The sequence below is a fragment of the Lampetra planeri genome, chromosome 26 (assembly GCF_965212315.1).
Source record: "Lampetra planeri chromosome 26, kcLamPlan1.2.h2, whole genome shotgun sequence".
Lineage (NCBI taxonomy): Eukaryota > Metazoa > Chordata > Hyperoartia > Petromyzontiformes > Petromyzontidae > Lampetra > Lampetra planeri.
This window is the reverse complement of record NC_136132.1, coordinates 12,906,944-12,928,303: the sequence shown is the minus strand read 5'-3', so window position 1 is coordinate 12,928,303 and position 21,360 is coordinate 12,906,944. Positions and strand designations below refer to the sequence as shown.

Genomic DNA, 21,360 nt, shown 5'->3' with positions numbered 1-21,360 from the left:
AGAAGGCTAATCTGGGTTTATGAACCCGTCTGTACGGACAATTGCATGCTAGCCCCTCTTAAAGCCATAGGGGTTTGTCCGAGTACATCGACTTAATCGTACATGCAGAGACGCACTCCTTAACTGGCCAAGCATACCAGCGCAAGACCCTCTTTAGCTTCCGTGGATCATTACTAAACAGATGGCAGGAATAGAAAAATGTGAAAAAATGTGCTGCCCTTCAACCGAAGGCCTCCCCATGTCAGTAATATGAGCATACTTCCCCACGCTGGGCAGTGTGCATTGGTGGGGGAAGGAGGTGTGCAGAGACTGGTTCACGTATCACTCGCCACCATCACCACCATCACTCGCCAGCAGCAAACACAGAAACATCATGCCAATCATCAGCAGCATCATACAAAAAAAATATAAATTAAGGTGTAAAAAATGCTCATGCAAACACCTTTGTTCGATTAGACTGCATTAACAATCAAGCACTCGTGAGCAGCGCAGCACGATGAGCCTCACACTGCCAGCACTGCCGAGACCCCGCGCTCACGGGGACACAGTAGGTCAGGGGCGGGAGGCAAAGTATATTGCTTGTCCCCCCTAAACAGCCTTCATGGGTGCCCATGGCTACCTGACTTGGGCCCCCCAGTTACTCGCCCCCACAAAGCTTCAAGATCTTTCCCTCGTGCTCATAGAGAGCGGTGAAATCTCGTCTGCTTGTGGCGCTGCGCGGCAAACGATCTACACGTGTGCGGGTCGACCGCTCGTGGTGACAAGGGCCGAAACTGTGCCACGCACACCGCCACTCCCCCACCCCCCCAACTCCCGGCCGCCGTTCGGACCCACACGGCGCATTCACCAACCTCTGAGTGGTATGATTTTGAAAGACTGGCGTTTTGAGTGGTACACTATAGTTTTATTATGCAACCGACAAAGATGCGGACTTTTAATGTCGAAGGAAGACCTACATATTTCCCACGACGGCAACCTCAAAAAGATGATCCTGGAAAAATCAGGACAGGTGGACAGTCGAATTAGCAAAGATGGTTGGAGTCTTATTCGTATGGCACGGTTGGCTACGTACAGTGCGAAAGAAGTTACAAATACATCCATACATTGAAGTGCAACTACGATTTTACATTGAGATGGTTGAGCCAGAAGATTGCGTCAGGAGTAGCAGAGCGTATCGCTCTGATGATGCCTCCTCCATTGTATTTGCCAATGGGGCAATGAGTTGTCATATGTTCCCTAGTCCTCTGCGGGTTGCAGTTTGGGATAGTGATAAGGCTTCTGATTCGATGCAGCAAATATTTTTCAGTGTCAGTATTTGACACTACATGTAGGGCAGTTGCACAGCTTAGGAAAACCTCACAGTAAATTTTAGAATCATCACAATTTTATATATATGGCATGTCATTTTGAAGGTAATAATGGTTTTAGAAAATATGGCTTATTCATGGACTGGTTTGATGTACACACAAACCAGACTGCACCTTCACCACCATCCCAGCGTGGATGAAGACGTCAGTTCGTCTCAGTACGTCCAACACCGCTGTGTTAACGAACATTTCTCCCTCATCAAGAAAGGTGTACGGATGACTTCTATCTGAATCACAGTCCCAATTGGTTGACATACTACGCCCATTTAAAAATCATTGCGTGATTATGGTAATAAGTACCCATGTCCTTAGTGTCTGAAACGTACGCCTGAGATCGTGGAACTGTCCGCCAGCACTGCCTCTCGCAATCGGGGACGTGCGAACGACTACGGTTCCTGGTTCGACTATGGGCGACGGACATCTCCTCCTCGTAGTCCTCAATTTCTACCACCACCACAACCTGATGCTCGTCACCCCCTACTCAAGCTCAGTGCGAATCCCCTGGAGAGCCAGGGAACTCTGCCTCACATTCGGCTCCTCGAAGCTCCGCAACAGCCATGGTGGGGCCCACTCACACTGTGGACTGAGACAGCGCTCGGTGTTGGAAATACGAGAGCCACTCGCATGTCCCAGAGAGAAAGACCAAACGACTCAAAAGCATTGAGACTTGGCGATACTTTCTTATTGTTCTGTGACACTGTAGGGAAGAAGGGGAGGTGCTGGTGGGGGTGGGAAGTGTTGGAAGTGTGAGGGGGGGGGGCTGTGAGGGGCTCAGAGGGGGTGGAAAGGTGGGTGGTGAGTGGGGGAGTTCTGGGGAAGGGGGTTGTTCCATCCCTTGCTCCTATTCATGGCCAGGCACATCCTCTTCCTCTTTGTCCTCAACCTTGATGTGGCCAGCCTGTGTTTGCCAACCTGTGGACAGATCGACCCACCAGAGATTAAACTCAACCAAGTACGTATGCAATACAAGTGTGTGTACCAGCACACATACATACATACGCATATATTACTCAACTAACTGGGATTACACACAACAATCAGCAACCCCTACTGGCAGAATGACACCCGATTGCATGTCAGGTGCCAAGACACCTTGTGCCCACAGGAACAGCTATTACCAGGAGTGCCCTTTCAAACGTGTTGAGATGAGATGTGATATAATATGCTCCAAGACACCCCGGTGTACAAGAGGGTGCTAAATCATTCCCATTAATATCAATACAGCCCCCGCGCGCCTTTCCAGATTGTAGTGGTAAGCGCTGCTAGCAAGCAGCTGCTAAGGGCGGCATAGTGTACGAGTGGATGGTGTGGGCAGCCCCAAGGACAGCAGCATTTGTCTTCCCAGTGTTGATCTTTACACTGATACTTGATACGGGTTTATTTTCTCTTGCTAAGAACAAAGACTGATCCCTGTCTAAACATTGATCCCCGTTGAGCCACATAGGCTGCAGCAACAGTGCTGTGAGCAAACAACTAATTAAGGCTTATAGCACAATAAGGGCTGGCCACCTTTGTCTTCTCATTGTTGGTTGATAACTAATCAGACAACCGGCTATCCATTCACTCAAGCTTACCGTAACCCACTATCCAGCAAACCATGTGAACTGCCCCTATCACTGACCCATTCCACTACCCCTGGCCCTGTAACCCTGGCTCTACCCCAGATTGAACCAGGATTTCCACGGAGCCCAGGCAGTGGGCTCCGTGACGCTCCCCTCAATTACGCAGGTCACACGCGGCTGCGCATCTCATCACGACGACGCGACCTCTCGTTGCGATGTCAATACTGATTACGGCGGGGAGATGCGCCACGGAGAACATTTCCGTTTGGGGGTGACGCGCCGATTGATAAACGATAGGGGGCTCGCACAAAAGGGACTTGTGATACTGTACTCACTCTCAAAAAACCACCCACCATCCCCCCCTCCTCCAGCTGTCCCACCCCATCCCGCGGATAGATCGCTCGCAATCGTTGACCACTGGAATTACGTGTCACAGAGTGATGCGCAAATATGAATTGGTGGGTCAGAGCGGCGTCTGCCGTGACGTGATAACACAAATTACAAACCCCCACACCATTTATGATTCCCCCGGTTCTCTGTTGAAACATCGGCCCGGCGTCAGCATCGACGCGTCCACTTTTTGTCGCCAGGCCCCACGACTGAATCTGGGCCACGGCTCGGAGAGGGTGTTTAATAGAGATATATCGAGGGCCACGGTAGGGCACAGGGGGCCAATGGCGATGGGGCGACCGACTCGTCGAATTACCCCGACTCGGCGACTGTGTAACGGGCAGGGATAGGACTGGCGTATGTATGTATGCATGTTGAACTTATTTTGCACAATGCATAGCCAACCGTGCTAATCGGAGGTGTGGTGGATATGTGGCTAACTCATTACGGGTCGGGCTTATAAATTGGCTGGTAGGCTAGCTGCTTACGGCTAGTATTGGTGGCTGGTAGCCTTGCTCGTTCAGAGGTAAAGATAGAATTTTGTTGGATAGTATGCTCCACTCACAGAGTGTTCATGCCCAATGGAATGTACAACCACCAGTTAGGTTTTTGGGCCTAATTGTTATCTACAATTCTCACAGCAGAGTGCTCAACCCTGTACCAGTGAGCGAAAGAGGGAGAGAGAGGAGCTTGTAGTCTAGCGGCGCCACTACCTCCGCTCTCGCCCGCTGAGAAGCGGTCCCTGTGCGGCGGCGGTGGTGCTCGCGGGGAGACGCGACACGGCGCTGATCACATCGGACACCGATCCTCGCTGCCATCATGCGCGGAGGCTGGGGAGCAGCGGTGCACGGCGCGCATTGATTGCACCCTGATGAGCGCAATTAGCGGCCGCCGCCACTGATTGCCGCTCCTTCCCCCTGCTGTGCCATGGAGTGGGGGGGGGGAGCGGTTTCCTGGCCAGTTTCCTGGGAGCGCCACAATTATTTGCAACCTGTACGCCTGATTGTTTGCGAATTTCGCTGCGAGTCGAGTTGAGACCCGCGGATGCTGCCGGACCTCACTGTGCGGGGTCTCGTGAACCTGAGCAAAGTTATGACAGCGCGCGTGATGCCAAAAACTGAAAAACGAACGGAAGGTGAAAGGCTGCACGTGGCGATGGGAAGAGAGACAAACCGTTTCTGGGTGTAGCACAACAACCAATCAAGATGCTAACACACTCGCCATATCCCTAACCAGGTAACCAGCAGATGCACCGAGCAGGCCGCAATGTAATCGCTTCCCAACCTGCACTTTTAATAACGTGCGCTATTCCACCGCACACTCTTTAGGTACATGCGTTTAGAATATTTGGCTGCTATGAATTTCCACATGATGATAAGCCACTTCTTTGAGATATCTTTTGTGGATAGGTCACTTCTGAAAAAGAGATATATAGCTCAGTGGGCCTTAACTGGTATAATAAAAATAATTAGTTAACTCTCCCATCAACCGTTCATACTTGGAGCCAACTCCCAATTCCATTGGGGACCTGAGGACCGTTATTCACGAGCAGGGATGGGGAGAAGAGGAAGCGCTTATTGAATGGAAAGCTGGAGCGCAACTGCAAATAACGGGGGAATTCTTCAATTCCTTTTACGATTTTCTTTTCCCATGCTCCTTTACACTTACTCTTGTCGGTTGTGATGCAACAACGCCGCCAGCTTGGAGCTGCCCGTGGTCAGATATCCGGGGGCACTCCCGGGAGGAGAGGGATTTCATCCGGGGAGTTAATTAAGCGCAGCGTGGCTCCTCTTGTTTATTTATCACGTGCTCTTTGACCGCTTGCTCTTGTATGAATAAATTAAGGAGGCCTTTGTTGTCGTGTTCGCACTCACTCTCTCTCCGCGGTGAGCTCCTCGATGTCGCGGCTTTGCAGATCTTCCTGCTGCCTAGCCTGCACGCATGCCACGCACACAGGCACTACTACAGACTCCTCCATCAGCATGCTCATTGCCTCAACGATGCTGTCCACGCGTGTGATTAGAAACTTGGCAAGCTGAGCTTGCATAATAGAGGTTTTTTTGGGTTAGATCGCGTAAATATATAAATGTGTCATTAAAACCCGCCAACACCTGACACAGCCAACTAGTAAAGGTTGTCACGTAAACCGAACATGCCAATTCATTACTAGTACAGCACTAACCGGTACAGCACACCAACACAGCGGTGTGCTGTACTAGTGATGAATTGGCATGTTTACGTGACAATGTTTACGTGACAACGTTGACGTGACAACCCTTACTAGTTGGTTGTGTCGGGGTGGTGGCGGGTTTTAATGACACATTTATTTATTTACGCGATCTAACCCAAAAAACCTTTATTATGGATGATATTGGTCGCGAAAGCCTATGTTTTAAACCAAGATGAGCTTGATTCCCAGCCATGAGTAATATATGAACCAATCCTGGGCCTCCCCTAGGTTGCCCTGGCCTTCAATGTGTACCTGGTCCAGTATGTAAACATGAGCACTAGGGAGACACCACCCCATTGAGCGCTGTGCTGGCCTTTCTCGGTGCTCGCTAACAGCACTTGTCTCAACAGCCTGCTTGGCTACACGGGAGATATTTATCATTGCGGTCCCTCGAGGAGAGACTCAGAACAGGCCTCATCGCTGTTTGCCATGGTTGGGAATAAATCTTAAGTGGTTGGGTTCATAGCGCCATGCTGCCCCCTCTTTCACCACCCCATGTCTCATGTCAATAGCCTCTATGACTGTGCATGTGCGTGTGTGTGCATGGGTGTGTGCGCGCACCGTGTGCTTGAGTGGGCTCGTGAGTGAGTGGCCGCTTACTTCTGCTGAGCGATCCACTGCTGCAAGCCGGACACCGTGAGCGCTCTCTACCTCGTGTCGTTCTGCAACACCTTCAGGGATTGCTCCATCGTCTTCACCTGTCCATGGGGCACACAAAGTTCCTCCGTATATCTTTAGCAGACTGTTGGGGCTAGTGTTGTAAGGGAGCACCTATGAAATCTGGTATGGCACGTCCACAAAGGGCTAACACCATGCTAACACCATGCCCTTTCTCTCCTCAGGGCCATGTTTACACACCGCACCAGGTACTAAATTAAGGCTGAGTTGACCTAGGGAAGGCGTAGGACCAGCTCAGATAATTGCCACTCATGTTGGCCGTGAGTGGTAAATGAACTCTATTCCCGACATTCCTAGCATGCGCTAACCACTACAACAGGGGTCGGGAACCTTTTTGACTGGGAGAGCCATAAAAGCCAAATATTTCTAAATATATTTCATTGAGAGCCATATAGTAATTTTTACGTATAATAAATTAAATATGTCTTACTTTTAATGCGACTTCTGGTGCTGCATGGTTTTGCTGATGGCCTTGTAGTCTGGTTCATACGTGGTGAGGTTGAGCTTCATGCAGACGTGACCCGTGAAATTTATCTTCAAAACTAATTTCTGTTTACTTTAAAATGACACAGTATTATTAAGCAATATCACAAGTATTTTAAAATCAGTTCCAAACTGATTTTTACTTATTTTTTCAACTCAAAATTGTCTGGGAGCCATATGCCGTCACTGGAAGAGCCATATATGGCTCGCGAGCCAAAGGTTCCTGACCGCTGCACTACAAGGATAAAGACCCCTCTCTATATAGCGTTAAGAGACTATAGGGGCAAGTGCTGTTAAAGAACACCGATGAAGGCCGGTACGGAAGAAGAGGGAGGGAGTAGCCAAAATCATGCCCGGCTGCCTTTGTCTCCCTAATGTAATGTTTACACACCACACCAGGTACTCATTTGAGGCTGAGTCGACGTATGGGAGGCCCAGGACCTGTTCAGATAATAGTCACTGGTATTAGCCATGAGCGAGAATAAAGGTCAGGTCGCTGGGTTCGTCGCGCAGCGCGCTAACCGCTACACTTTCGCTCCCCGCGAGCTACTACATGACCGAATAAATTTACATGCACACGAAGATCTCATGCGAAACCGTATTAACTGCTGGGGCAAGTGTTGTTCACGAGAACATTCTGAATGTCAGGCTGTCTTTGTCTTTGTGGAGTTTGGGGGGGGGGGGGATGGGGGGGGCAATGCCTCCCCCCCCAATACTGGACACCTTTGTTTAATTTATCTTCAGTAGTTTACAATTAAGATTTAAAAAATATTAAATGCACCCGCGATTCCTAATGTAAGGGACAAAGCGAACCCCTGCCCCCAGAAATATAAATGTCAAACTCCTCCTATGTTTACATGTCACACCAACTATTAATTTAAGGTTCAGTCAACCAAATGAAGGCTGGGACCAGTTCACCTCCTTTTAGGCACAATGCCTGGGTGGGTTGATTTGGAGATCCTGGGTTGCCCATGCATCAAGATTTCCCCCTCGGTCTTGCTCGTAGGATTCAAACGGGTGCATAACACGACGTTGGGTACCAGCTGGCCTGCATATTTTCTGTTGGGGTTTACTCCCTTAGGCTCACACTCTTCCGAGACAATCACAAGGCAGTGAGAGGACCGCGTAACCCTAGGATAGCCGGGCCAGTTAAGTCACCCGCTACCCATACAAGTTCAGATAATCACAAGTGATATTGGCCATGGCTGGGAATTGAACTTTGCTTGCCCGGCACTTAGCGCAGTGCACTAACCACACACAGGCACGTACGCAGGAATATTGCATGCGACTGGCGTGGTACCGAGAGTCACGTGATCGCTCTGAGCTGGGGCGGGGTGAGCCGGCTGGCTTCCTCTGCTGACCGACACCGCCGCTCAACGCACGCTCGGTGGCCTGGTGATGATGCCTAGAGTGACTCCAGCTTGGCCGTCAGCGCGGCCGACTGCTGGTTGCAGCACAAGAGATTGGGAGAGGACGAATCGCTCATTATTACCTGAAAACTCTCACTTTTTGTTCAGTGACACATGACGAAGGAGCGCAAGAGTGCCTCTTGTGCCTGGCTAGCTTGCGCTGACTCATGCAAAAGATGGCGTGGGGGCACGGGAGAAGCCGTGTGCACTAGATTGAATGTCCTTTTTAAGTCTATGGGTCTCTGTGAGTCTATGGGTCTCTGTGTTGTGTCTAATGTGAGTGCGATCAATCGCTCGCATCACCCATCATTGCTTTGGAAACACTTTTGCAGGGAGTACAACTGGAAGCCATTTGGAAGATCCCAGCTCAACACAGTTACAAACTCGTCCGTTGCTGTCCAAATGTCGTAAGAAGGAACAATAATTTTTTTTTTTATTGATAGGAAAATGAGTGATCGTGACCACTGTATTAGTCCTCTAATCAGGTCTCGAATGTCACCTGACATCAAGCGACGCGCGTGCATAATGCGCACAGCTTTGCTCTAGGCCACAACCTCAGAATGATCGAAACTGCTTGTGTGTTATTTCTGCCACCATGCGTCACATGACCTTTTGTCCACGACGATCTTGAGACACAGGGCCTCATGCAGCGAGGTCAGCTCAGGCCGCACGGCATCCGTCTCCTCATCGCGCTTGCCCAGCGCCTGTTGCGATACATCCGCCTGCGCACTCAGCTGGTCCACGTGCCCCTTGCAGCTCGTGGCCTGGGCATGCACGGGGGTGCGGAGAAGCGCAGCGGGGAGGGCAGAGGTTACACGAGTGGTGTGAGCGGATTTCTCTCTCTCTCTCTCTGTAGCGGTGACATCAACCCTTCTCAAGAGCAGCACTTTATGACCGCTCGCCACCGCTCGCTCACGCACTCCTTCAAACAAACACTGCCCGAGTTTTGCAGTTAATTTGCAGAACCTTTTTAGAAGCCACCATATTGAAGGGTTGCAACCTCCGAGGTGCAAAGTCTGGAACATATCACCTCGTAAAAGGAATATTTCTCACTTTGATAATGTTGAGAATTGATTGGTTGTCTGGTTTATTGGTTCGAGCATGGATGGCGACAACTTTGGTCACAATCCTTTGGACGTTCTGCACAAGACCTCGAAGGTGCTAAAATGGAACAACCTGAGTTGCCTGTTTGCTCGCACAAGCACCTGCTCCTCATACGGCTGCCAAGCAGCATATTCGATGAGAAAAATAACCCTTAACAATATCGGAGGAGGGGAGAACCACAAGTAAGGCATTGTCTTGTGCAGTGTATGGTTATGCAACTGACAAACTCCGAGACTTATGATGTCCCAGAAGACTTGCAGTTTTCCCAGGACAGCTGCCTCAACAAGAGAACGATCCTGAAAAAACCAGGACAGGTGGCAACTTTACATGCAACGGCTGTAAGAAATTTATTCAACAACGTTGCTAATAACGCCTTATTACTCTCGGGCCTTCGCAAGTGGCAAGGCTGTTGGCTGTGCTAAGTGCTTGCAGTTTCAATTCAAAGTTGTTTTTTTTAGACGACAATGCACGCTAACGATTTTCAACTCTGTGGGAAAATGCTGCAAATGTCTCGTCAACGTTTGCTGTTAATGCCTCCTGTAGTCTGGCCGGGGAGGCTCAGAGGATCCAAAGAGCTCATTACCACTCCCCCTGGGATCGCCGGACCACAACACACAACATCATCACGCTGCGCATCAGCTGTGTCAAAAAAAAACCTAAAACACAAACCAGAGGTACCGCGCGCGAAGTTATGCAGCAGGAAACAGAAACGGATTGAGAATAACTGCTTTTGAGACTTTGTGCTGATGACTGCACCAAAGATATTTCTAGAATCATCAATGTATTACAAATGTTGCTAGAGTTAAATATGTATTACCATAATCCCGGTGGCCCCAGTTCAATTTCCGCCCATGACTAACATCAGTGGGTGCCCTCCCCATTCACCAACTGACACATATAATCATCAGGAACCGCAATAGCCACGTTCAATCCCACTGTTGTATGAAGGCCTGCCCAAGCTGTCACGTACACAACAAGGCCCACCATGGGGGCTCTGGTGTGGGCGAATCATGCTGCGATGGCATGGGGACACTTAGGCTTCGGCAAGGTAAGGTAATTTACCCTTTTTACCGGGTAAAAGGGTAAAGGTAAAGGGTAAAGGAGTCGACATGCCAAGGGGTAAGGTAAAGGGTAGGGTAAAGGTAGCTCGGAAGAATTACCCGGTAGGGTAAAGGTAGCGCGAAGTATTACCCGGTAAATACGGTACCTTGTTTACCGCTAAAAGCTCCGTGGTGCAGTCCGTGGCCTCCATTTAATAAGTAATATTTTTAAAAAAATTTTAAAAACACGCTTTAATAAATATGTAATATGAGGCTATATCCGGCTCACTGACATATCACAACTCGTCATGGTGATTGGCTCTGCCGGTCCTGGTTTACAGCCAATGGGGGGAAGCCTGGGGGCATGGCCCTGACGTGAATGGTTCTACTGGCTTTGGCCTCAGCCAATGGGGAGATGAGTCAGGGGCATGGTCCCGGGAGCTGACGAGGGAGCCTGGAAGATTCGATGCAGGCTAACGAGGATTGGCGGAAACGTACCACATGACCCGGGTATTAAATAGGAGTAAAGACGAACGACACGTGGTCAGAACAGGAACGAACAGAGGAAGGGGGCCACGCGGGAGCGGGGCTCTGAGTTGCCACGTGGCAGGGCGTCTCTGTCTGTCTATCTGTCCCTCTCACGCTGCCTATCAGCAGCGTGAAGTAACTGTAACATAAGTTGAATAAAAGACGGATTCCAGAAGTCGTCTCAACGAGCTTTATTACAAATGTACTAGTAATGGCAGAACTCCACGACTCCAGGAAGTGGCCCTGAAGCTTGCCATAATGTAAGGGACCATGGCCAATTACAGCCAACGTCAGTTGAGCGTGGACAATTAGACCCAAGCCGAAACATAACATATAAAAAAGAATGTTTATTTTTTTTTATGATAGAATATATTGTCATCAGTATGACATAAGTATACCAAGTTTGCAGTCGATACCACATTAGGAAGTGGGTTAAAATTGAGTTACAAGATTTGAAGATACGACGACGACAACGACGACAACAAGCGTGTAAAATTGGAATCATCGAGAGTATTCTATATGAATGAAGCGCTCTACCTAGCATTTACCGTTATAAACCTTTTTCACGTGTAGTAGTACCCCAGTAAGTACCCTGTAATCGGGTAATTTGTATGGGGTAAGGGTAAAAGGTAGGGTAAAGGTAGGCTCGTTTTTAAATCCTCTATATTAAGTTCACTTGCTTGCTTGCGCGCTTACGACCGTGCAAATCTTTCGGTCGTTTTTTAACCCACTTCCCGTGATCCAATCGAGCTGACATTTTGCACACAGACTCGTTGTGCGTGACAATTTATTTTCGTGAAAATTTTTTTCCAAAATTTTCCACTTTTTAGGATTTTTTTTTTTCATATTTAATTTAAAATACCAATGTGATAAAAATGAAACTCTTACTCAAGAAAAACAGAAATGAATAATAAAATAAAACCGATGCCACGCATATAAAGGATTTATAGTGAATAACTTTGTTTTTACGGGTTAATTTTTTACCTTTTAACTTTTACCTTACCTTGCCGAGGCCTACTGCTGGTGGAGGGGGGAGTTGGCCCGAGCGGGAAATTATTTTTGAGGCCCCCTTCCCCCTAAAAATGTTAAACTCCTCGTGAGATGACAGAAGAAATATGTCTTCTTGGTTCTTTCGGTAAAGTCACGTAGAAGGGAAATAATAAAATAATAAAAATAAAACATAATAAAATACAATTCTCACGACGTTTCGGCCACAACGCAAGCAGCCGTCCTCAGGTGAAGAACAGGGCTGTCGGAAAGACAGCGCCTGAATGAGTTCAACCTGATATTTGATGCCATCGTATGTTTTATATGAATCTGGGACCCCGTGAACTACCGGGGGGCGTAGGCAATGCCTGCTTTTCTTGAGCCGAGTGTCGCCACTGACCGCTGGGTCTCCACTGCTATGTGATTTGTCTAAGAAACAAAACCCCCATTTTTGGCCATCGGACAATTTTCACAGCAAATAGATTTTTTTTTATGGTTCAGCTGGGAAATTGTGCATTGCTAGGCACCCTGATTACATTATCCAATCTGCGGATCCAATCTGGCTGTCTGCAGCAATAATGGAATTGTGTCCATGAATATATAATCTGTGTTTGTAAACAGGGCCCGTGATGGCTCACGGAGATGTACGAGCCTACGGCTATCATAGTTCATCGTCGTTGTTGTCGTCGTCGTCATCATCAGCTATCGTCAATCCAATGCTGCGTGAAGGTCTCCGCAAGCCATCGCCAGCTTTCACCCTTTGTGTGTAACGATCCGCCCAGCAAGCCACGATCCGCCCAGTAAGCCCATTTCATCGCTCCATCTCCATGGGTCAACTTCCTCTCGAATGCGTTCCCCCTCCCTCGGCGTAGCGGGCTGCAATCCCGATGCCGTTTGTTTTCCGCGCAGCGTCTCCCGTTCAGTGGTGCGCGCCGGCGCCACAGGACACGACGTGGCCGCGCGAGAGGGCGGCTCGCCCGGGGCGTGTGAGGGGGCGGCTCTCCCGGGCCAAGGCAGCCCTGGGGCCCGTCTCTCTTTGCTCCGCTTTCATCTAATCTCCCTTCCCGGAGGGCGAGCAGCGCTGTGGGGAAAAAGCAACTCTTAACATAAGCGAGCGTTTGAAGTTGCGATGCCTGCTAAAACAACGGGAAGAGTAGGAGGGAAAAATACAAAAGGGGAGGGGATGAGTTGGGGAGGAAGAGTGGAGGAGAAAACGAAGGCATCGTGAGCGCTTTAAAAGATTAATAAAGAAAAAAATAATTAATTATAAATGGGCCCCATGAATAAGTAATTACATAGACCGCCCCTCTCTCCCCAGCGGTGGTGCAGGCGAAGTCACCTCTCTGGCCGCCTCCCTTTCCGATTCCCGCTGCCGAGGCCGAGAGGCGGCCGGACGGCTGGGGGTTTCTGGCATTTGTGACAAGTCCTCGGAGGGCAGCGGTAACAAGAAAAGTGTGTAAATTATTCAGGGTGAGGGTTTTGGTCCCGGCCGAACAAGCCGTTCTGTCACTTGCACACTTGGGGTTGCGACATGCGTGCGTCCCCCTCTCACCCCCCCCCCACCCCAGAAAGCGCAGGAGAGAAGGATCGAGGGGAGAAGTAAAAGGATCGGACAGACGGATGTGGTAAAATGGAGAACGAGAGATAGATGAAGACAGATTAGAGAGCGGGCGAGAGCAACGGTGAGAGGAGAGATGGCGCGGCAGAAAAGGGCGAGCTAGAAGAGAAGAACAGTGAAAAGGACAAAAACGAGAGAGAGAAAGGAAAGAGGTGCAACAGAGAGAAAGATATGAATAAAAAACAGTGGGGGGCGGGGTGGGGGTACGGGAGAAAGAAATAGAGAGATGCGGAGAGACGGCGATAAAAGGAGAGGGACAAAACAGAAAGCGGAGACGACAGACAATAACTGAAGCGCAAGAAAAAATTGGCAAAGATAAATAAAAAGAACCCACAGAGAGGCGTGCACAATGAGAACTCGTCTATATGCATAGGAACACAGATTAAACATTTCATTCCATCTGACATCTGATTTCAACTAATACCATTCAAACCTTTGTAAGGGGGGGGGGGGGAGTAAAAAAGAAACAACAAAGGCCAGGCCACAACAAAACTAAAGCCAGGAAGACATAAAAAAAAATCTCTGCAATAGAAACGTAAAAATAGAAACGGCAGTTATCGTCAGTTTTTTTCTATTTTAGTGTGGTCCCATGGGACGGCCAGGGCCAGAAGAGTGAGTGAATTATTCAGAGTGAGGATTTGGGTCCCCCGCGGACCGCGCGAGCTGCCATTCACGTGCGCGAGCGTGCCACTCAGCCCGACGGTGCACACACACGCATGCGCGCAACACGCGGGGCGGACAGGCGAGGTGTGCGCGCGTGCCAACCGTATACGCGCGCACACACATGCACCCTACCTGCGTGTGTGATGCGCGACTGCTGTGCGCTTACCTCTGCCTCGCTCTGCCGGCGCAGAAAGTGCAGCTACTGAAGCTCCGCTGGTATGCTCCGCATATTCTAGCCGGCAAGGCGCCAGCCCTGCGCTCGTACCGCGCAGCCTCCTCCTACAGGGGTCCTACCTTCCGGCCCCCCTCGACGAGCTGCGTGGGCCACAGGCAAACGGCGGCGGAAAGACGCAGCATAGCATTTTAACGACGGTGTGCAGTTATTATAGAACATGCAGATACAACAACACACACATATGCCACCGATGACCGAATCACCCGGAATGTGCCCAATCTCGAGAGATCTTGGTAGCAAAGCAGGAATGAACATGGATAGTGGTTGAATGGGCGACTACCATGCATACAACCCAAGATAACGCCTATAAAAGCCCACACAGATGGGTCAATAAACCCAAACGCTGCATTAACATTAATTACAAGTGTAGATTAAAATCGCTTCCCAACCCTTCCACAGGGAGAGGATGCACGCAGCAGAGGGGAGCAGAGGGTCGGACCCTACACAGCCTCACGATTCGAGTCACATGGTGACAACACAGCCCAGGCCCTGATGCTGTCAGGGTCAGTCCCGGGCTGTTCCAGGGCCAGCTGAGCCCGGGTTCCCAGCAGCCGTGGGAATCAGGCTGGGAGTGTTACCTGACTCAGGGTGTCCTCGTTCTGTAATTCAGACAGTCCCTGCTCGGGGGTAGAGAGCTCCGGCCGGGAGCCATGTCATTCGCCTTGAGTTCCTTCTTCAGCCGCGTGGGCGTCTGCTCGTCCTCTTGACAGACATTCGTTTTATTATCCCCGTCATCATCGTCATCGTAAGTAGCCATGATGCATCCACCGATTTTGTTGTTCCACTGCTAGATGAAGGTTTACCCCGAGCTGCGCCAGTCATGAGAGTTGATTGGTTATACTCTATCACGCTGGTCAGCGTGGGGTGGTGGAGCCAAGACTGGTTCAGATAACAATAGCCACCGATGTGAGCCACGGCTGGCTATCAAACTCAGATCGCTGGGTTCAGAGTGCAGCAGGCTGATCATAGTACATTAAAAAAATATAAATGTATACAAACACACACATATTTAGATTTCTCGTTGCTTGTTTGTACTGTATATTCTTTTCCTTGAAATTAAGCCCAACTTGCAACCAGAGAAACAATTGCCACTGATCACTGCATCTCGATGGTGTGTCGAGCCGTCTGTCGCTGTACAAGCTCAATTTGTTTCTCTCACAAATGCAAGTCAACTGCATTTTAGTGACAACACTATACAATGCAGCGAACCTCATCAGGATATTTAAATTGTATTCATTGCTTCTGAAAATAAAAAAAATGTGAGCAAACAGCTGCTTTAATGAGAAACAAAATGTCATTTATCGAGGAAAGTAATTCTCCTTTAGACACCTGACATACACAAAAACAAAGATCCCCATATAGCCTGAACAGAATGTTGGGGAAAGTGCTGTTAGCGGGCATGGCACACGATGGGGTGGGTTGCCAGCACCACGCACGACCGCCTTTTTCTTCCCAATGGCGATGTTTACACACTGCACTAGGTACTCATTTGAGGCTGAGTTTACATAGGGAAGGCCCAGAACAGGTTCAGATAATTGTCACCGGTGTTGGCCGTGAGCAGGAATTGAACTTGTGTCACCGGGTTTGTAACACAACGTGCTAACCACGATACTACACACATCCTTAAGACTCATTTTCCGGTGGGTGCACATTTGGATGTGCTTAGCTGCTCTTCTTTTTGCGGGCGCTGTTTACCGAATTAACCGTACCGGTGAGTGAGGGAAGCGACGTCAATACACGGCTACAGTGGGTAGTATTGCACACAAATATCAAAAGCAGCACACAAATGCACTGCGCAAGTCACCCCGTTAAAACACACGGTCCTCCCAGACAGCGCAATAAACTTGAGGCTGCAATCAGCACACACGCGGCCGACTGGCGATTGTCTGAACCAGGGTTGTTCAGTGACAACCGGTAAACCAGGTGAGGTCCCATACATTAGGAACCGGTGATTCCAGTGGAATGTTAGTAACGTACGGACGTACGTGAAGAGGTAAAAGTGGAACCCTGCAATTGCTCGCTTGCTTGCGCTACTGCTGGCGGAAGGGCCAAGTTTCCAGCGTGCTCACCATTACATCTCGGCAGCTCCCTTCATTAATCAGCTGAAAAGGTAACGCAATTGTATTTAGCACTGGACCAGTAACCATTTTTTTCTTCATGCAGTTACCAGCAACGCTCCCGAGTCACTAAATCCGACTTTCCCACTCATTGCAACAAAGCCCCCACTGTCATTACATGGCCACTCGCGGCACATAATTAAGTAAGGCGTCAGGGTCACGGGCGGCGTTTCATGACCGCAACTCCAATTTTTTCCAACACGCGACTTGTGTCCCGGCCTCCTGTCACCGAACACGGCCCTACGCCGTCTGCACGATTGCATCTGCCGCTGGCGCGTGGGCGATGAGCCGAAGCCGGCGCTTTTTTAAACGTGGCTGACAAAAAGGGAGTCCATTTTTTCCCCGAAGCGAGGGTGCGGGCGCAGATAGGGTGCTCGCCGTCCATGCCGTGCTCGCGCAGGGGTTAATGTCAGGGTCGATTTCCAGGTCACGGTTACGTCCCCCCGCCCCCAACCGCCGCTCTCCCCCCACCCTGCCCGTCGGGTGTGAGTGGCAGGCGCGGCAGCCAGGCGTGCTGCGCGTACGGAGATAACCAAACACAGACTTATCTGCCGCCCTCGTCTGCATTCCGCGCGCGGCCCGCTTATGAATTTATTTTTATATTTAAGATACGTACCGCATTATACATTCACGCGCATATATGCCTACTGTACATCGTCCCACCTCTGCAGAGGCTCGGTGCGCAGGCAAGGGACATAATGAGACAATGACAAAGGGAGACAAGTTGCCGCGAGGTGTGTGATGGGCAATAGGCGATGTACGCGTGCGCGTATGCGCACGTGCGCACTTGCGGGAGGACACGCACGCACGCGAGCGCACACACGAGCACACATGAGTACACATGAGCATGTGCAAATGTTGCGGGCTTGGGAAGAAAGAGGAGGACAAATGCAAGTCGCGAGCCTCCTGAACAATGCGCAAAGGTCGCTTGACCACACAGCTGATATTTACCAGGCAGAGGTGGTAAGGAGATGTCTTAACGCTCAACTGGATGAGCAGGAATGTAGGTCGTTTAAAATCATGCGTGGGTTTGTAATTTTAGAGACAAGTCGTTATTTCAAGCAGAACTGTCGTCAATCACACCCTGTATTTTTCTTCATGACAGCCATCCAATCTAATGGACTGGATTGGACGCGGCTTGGTTTTTTTGGGGAAATAATTGAAATCGTACGATTTTGCACACACTAAAAATATATATATACGATGTTTTTGTTTGTAAATTCGCCTTTGCCATACCCTGCGTATAAAGATGTATGCAGGAATATCAAATCGTAGCTCAGCTCGCCATTTGTAACCGTCGCAAGCGGCCCACGCAGGTGATGCATATCAAAACAGCGGGCGCCAGCGTGACAGCAAAGGCATACTTATCCTCGCATGATAATGTGCCAGCGCGCATGGGGCTGGGTTCAAAGGGCAGAGCCCATTCAATTTGTGCCACTCATTGTAATGCGGGCGGGCTGACAGCGTGGCGGACGGGCGGATGGGCGTACAGGCAGGCGGGCGGGTCCCGCTTTCTGACAGCAATCAAGCCGCCCTCCCGACTGCCTCTCAATCACCATCCCCCCTCACTTTTTTTTTAATAAGCTAATTACAGCAGCGGCAAACCAGGAGATGTGACAAGCAATAAACGGGCCTCCAGTCCACACGCATCTGACAGAAGCACAACAAGAGACGGACACCCCTTTAGCTTACGGCCCAGAATATTGTATATGCTTCCTTGATCAGAAACAAGCAGCTGTCATCAAACCCCGATCCAATTCAGTATATCCCACCCTGGCTACCGGTGGCCCCCCTCCCTTCCCCCCCTGCTCCCCTCCCCTGATGTGTTTACAGAGATGGGGGCTGCTGTGCGCCTGACCCTGCCCGTCTGCCGCCCTCCCCCCACCACCTCCGTGTGTCTCTTCTTGCCGCAGACGCCCGACGCACAGAAGTAATCGCCTGAGCTCAGTGCCAAAAACCCACAGTGTTCGCGAGCACAAGGCTGCATCGTCGGTCGACCAGCCGCACAGACAAAGAGCAAGTAGTGCCTCGGTTATGCATCGCACGTTAATCTCAATGTTGTGACATCGCCAGGTTGTGTTAAGGGTGGTCCTCGCATTAGTATGTCAGGTGCATCCAAAACGAATCGATGTCAAGGATCGGCATGTAATGCTGCGTAGATTACAGGCTTCGTCTAAGGCTTGCCTTTCTTAGTCATTGGTGTAAATACCCCCTCCAACATTCACCTATCTGCAGGCAAAATAAAAAGGCATAATGGGAGGACCAATCTTATGGTCACAATTGCACCTATTCTGTCTATGAAATACATTATTATTATTCTCACATTATTACTGTTGTTGTCTAGAAATGCATTATTACTGTAACTCTTAAAATCGGAACCACGAGTCTATGTCCCCTGTGGATGGCGACGACTTTGGTCACAATCTCCTTGATGTTCCGCACGAGGCTTTCCAAAGAGCTAAAATGGAACGGGGAACAACCTCAGTTGCCTGCTTGCTTGCACAAGCACCTGCCCCCTTATACGGCTGCTAAGCAGAACATTAGATGGGAATAAGTATCTCTCACAACACCGGAGGAGGGGAGAACCACACGTTCGGCATGATCTTGAGCGGTGGTGTTATCCCGCAACCGACAAAGACTGGGACCTAAAACATCCTGGACAGCTACTTCAAAAAGAGGACTATTCCGGGAACCAGAACAGGTGGCAACCCGAGGAGTGACCTTGTCCACCAGCATTTCCCCACGCAGCGCAGGCCGTACCCGATTCGCATCGTCCCCGCGCTACTCGCGCAGCGTGGAGGCCTCGGCGGACGTGGTGTCCGCCAGCTGGCGCGCGTCGTCCTCAGCCTCCATCAAGCAACTGTTGCTCCACTTCCAGCTCCTCCCGCACGTCGCTTCCAGCTGCTCCACCTGGGCACGCAGAGCAAGGGAGCAGAGTTAAGATCTCAAAAGCTAAGAGGGGCTGAGCATGGATAGAGCTTGGATGGGCAAGCATAACGCCACACCCTTAGGCTCAGTGCGTATGCTATGATATTGCATCCACATTACTTATAGAATCCATTCAGGAATCAAGTTGCTTTTAAAGTGACCACAGCAGAAATCCAATAGTCCGCGATCCAATATCCCGTGAATCCCTGTAATTAGCAGACCATTGGCGGTTCGCGAATGGCTCCCAAAATCCACAGCACACCACGACGAATTGAACCATTTCAAATCTTTATCATGTCATATTAATCACTTAATTGCTGCAAGTATTTAAAATGTTGGTTACAGTGAAATTAGTTGTGCTGTTTGCAAGAGACCTCTGTTGTCAGTGAGCTCTTACCTGGATATAAAAGGAATATAAAGGGTTCGGGTTTTCTTCCCTTAAATGTAAAGTTTAGCAAAAAGACTGGGACACTGGGTGTGAGCTTGAGATCCGGAGTCTAGCTGTGCGTCTCTATTCATATCTCGATAAGAGTGAAACAACATTGCTAGGCGGGCACAATTTTCTTCGTGCTTTACACATTATGGTGCCTGGTTAGGTCTGTTAACACCACTTAAGACATTTTGTAAAAGAAAATCGTGCCAGTTTTCCATTCTTCACACTCACTTCAAAATTACAAGTTCTGATTCAGTGCAGATTTTTTTTTTTAAGCCGCTCAATTTTATTTCCCAGCTCAACATTTTGGCAAAACTATTCATTTGTGCAATCGCGATGGCCCCATGCGCATCTCAGCCAGTGCCGGTGGCGCGGCGCAAGCAGCCGCGGGTGCACATTCAGCGCACAAGGCGCGCACCGTTAACTCGGCACGGCACAGCCGGTGTGTGCCGCTACGGGCTGTTCCCAAACCACAACTTTGCACTTTGGGGTCCTTGTGCCTCTATAAACAGGGGAGGGGGGGGGGTGCTCGTAATGAGGAGGGGGGCTTCACCCGGATTGAAATCTAAAGAAACACCTCCAGGGAGCTGTCCACATGGGACTCAGAGGTCAGAGCACTGAACTGAGCTCCTGTGCTCGAATCCAGGTTTCAGCCGTCTGTGATTGAACCAGGTTTTCAAACATAGTGAGAGTTGGTGATCTCAGCCTGGTCACCAATGACCGCATGAAAAAAACCCTTTAAAAATGTCGGCTTTGCACTCAATCGAGCTAAATTCCAGTTCTGAAAATCAAACCTACATACTGTGCAAAAGAAGTTTAACTTACCGTACATGCATACAAACCATAGACTGTCATGTGATGAACATTTTTTCCATAGCAGGGAAAGCATGAATATGCTTCCTCCTATTTATTGTGTGGATCAGAGGTTATTTGAAAAAAAATTCTAGAAAGTAGTTCTGGGATAATTGCGTCTGCGGATCGTTCTCTAACCCGCAATCGTGCACTGCTCCACTAGAGTTCCTGATGGATTTTTTTTATCTCGCATCGAAACGCCGACAGCAATAAGGATATGAGAACATACTCTACACACACACGTGGTGGAGCGGGGCTGTGCGGTTAAGATTGCGGTTACCCGGTGATCTGGCTGTGCACGTGCCCGGTCTCAGGCTCTGCGTGCCACCGGCGCAAGCTGCAGCCGCATCACCTCCTGCGCCCGCGTGGCCTCCTCTGTCCTGGTGGCTCGCAGCTCTGTTTTGAGGAACTACATCTTACCCCTGGACAATACCACGTGGTAGCAACATGGCACCATGCTCGCTCGCACCAAAAGCCTCCAACCCCGAACTGTGGCCCGTATAACACCGCACTGTTCCACATATAAATCTGAAGGCGGTGTGCATGCGCCGTTCACCAATTCTCAGACAAAGCAATTGCATGACTAAAGACTGAGAAGACTTAAACACACAAAATCAATAACGCCTACGGCGAATAACCACGAGTGACGTCCAATCACGTAAAGTTTCCGTGTCACAACAATGCACATTATGCCTGAGGCAAGTGGTGGAAATTCCACATTCTTATTGAAGGTGAG

At 49.7% G+C, this 21,360-nt stretch overlaps 1 protein-coding gene across 28 annotated transcripts in view; it reads right to left on the bottom strand.

The window, feature by feature from the left end:
- Nucleotides 1-882: 882 nt before the first annotated feature.
- LOC144727773 (uncharacterized) overlaps nucleotides 883-21,360 on the bottom strand; it is a 140,569-nt gene continuing 120,091 nt past the window's right edge. For 24 of the 28 annotated variants that reach the window (XM_078606849.1, XM_078606857.1, XM_078606847.1 and 21 more), the window contains 7 exons: nucleotides 19,172-19,321; nucleotides 14,226-14,996; nucleotides 8,729-12,859; nucleotides 8,011-8,151; nucleotides 6,150-6,247; nucleotides 5,194-5,252; nucleotides 883-2,279 (listed from right to left, as the gene is read on the bottom strand). The gene's annotated coding sequence lies outside the window, so the exon portion shown is untranslated. The remainder of the gene's footprint in view (nucleotides 2,280-5,193; nucleotides 5,253-6,149; nucleotides 6,248-8,010; nucleotides 8,152-8,728; nucleotides 12,860-14,225; nucleotides 14,997-19,171; nucleotides 19,322-21,360) is intronic. The other 4 variants (XM_078606852.1, XM_078606858.1, XM_078606860.1 and 1 more) reach the window with 4 other exon arrangements.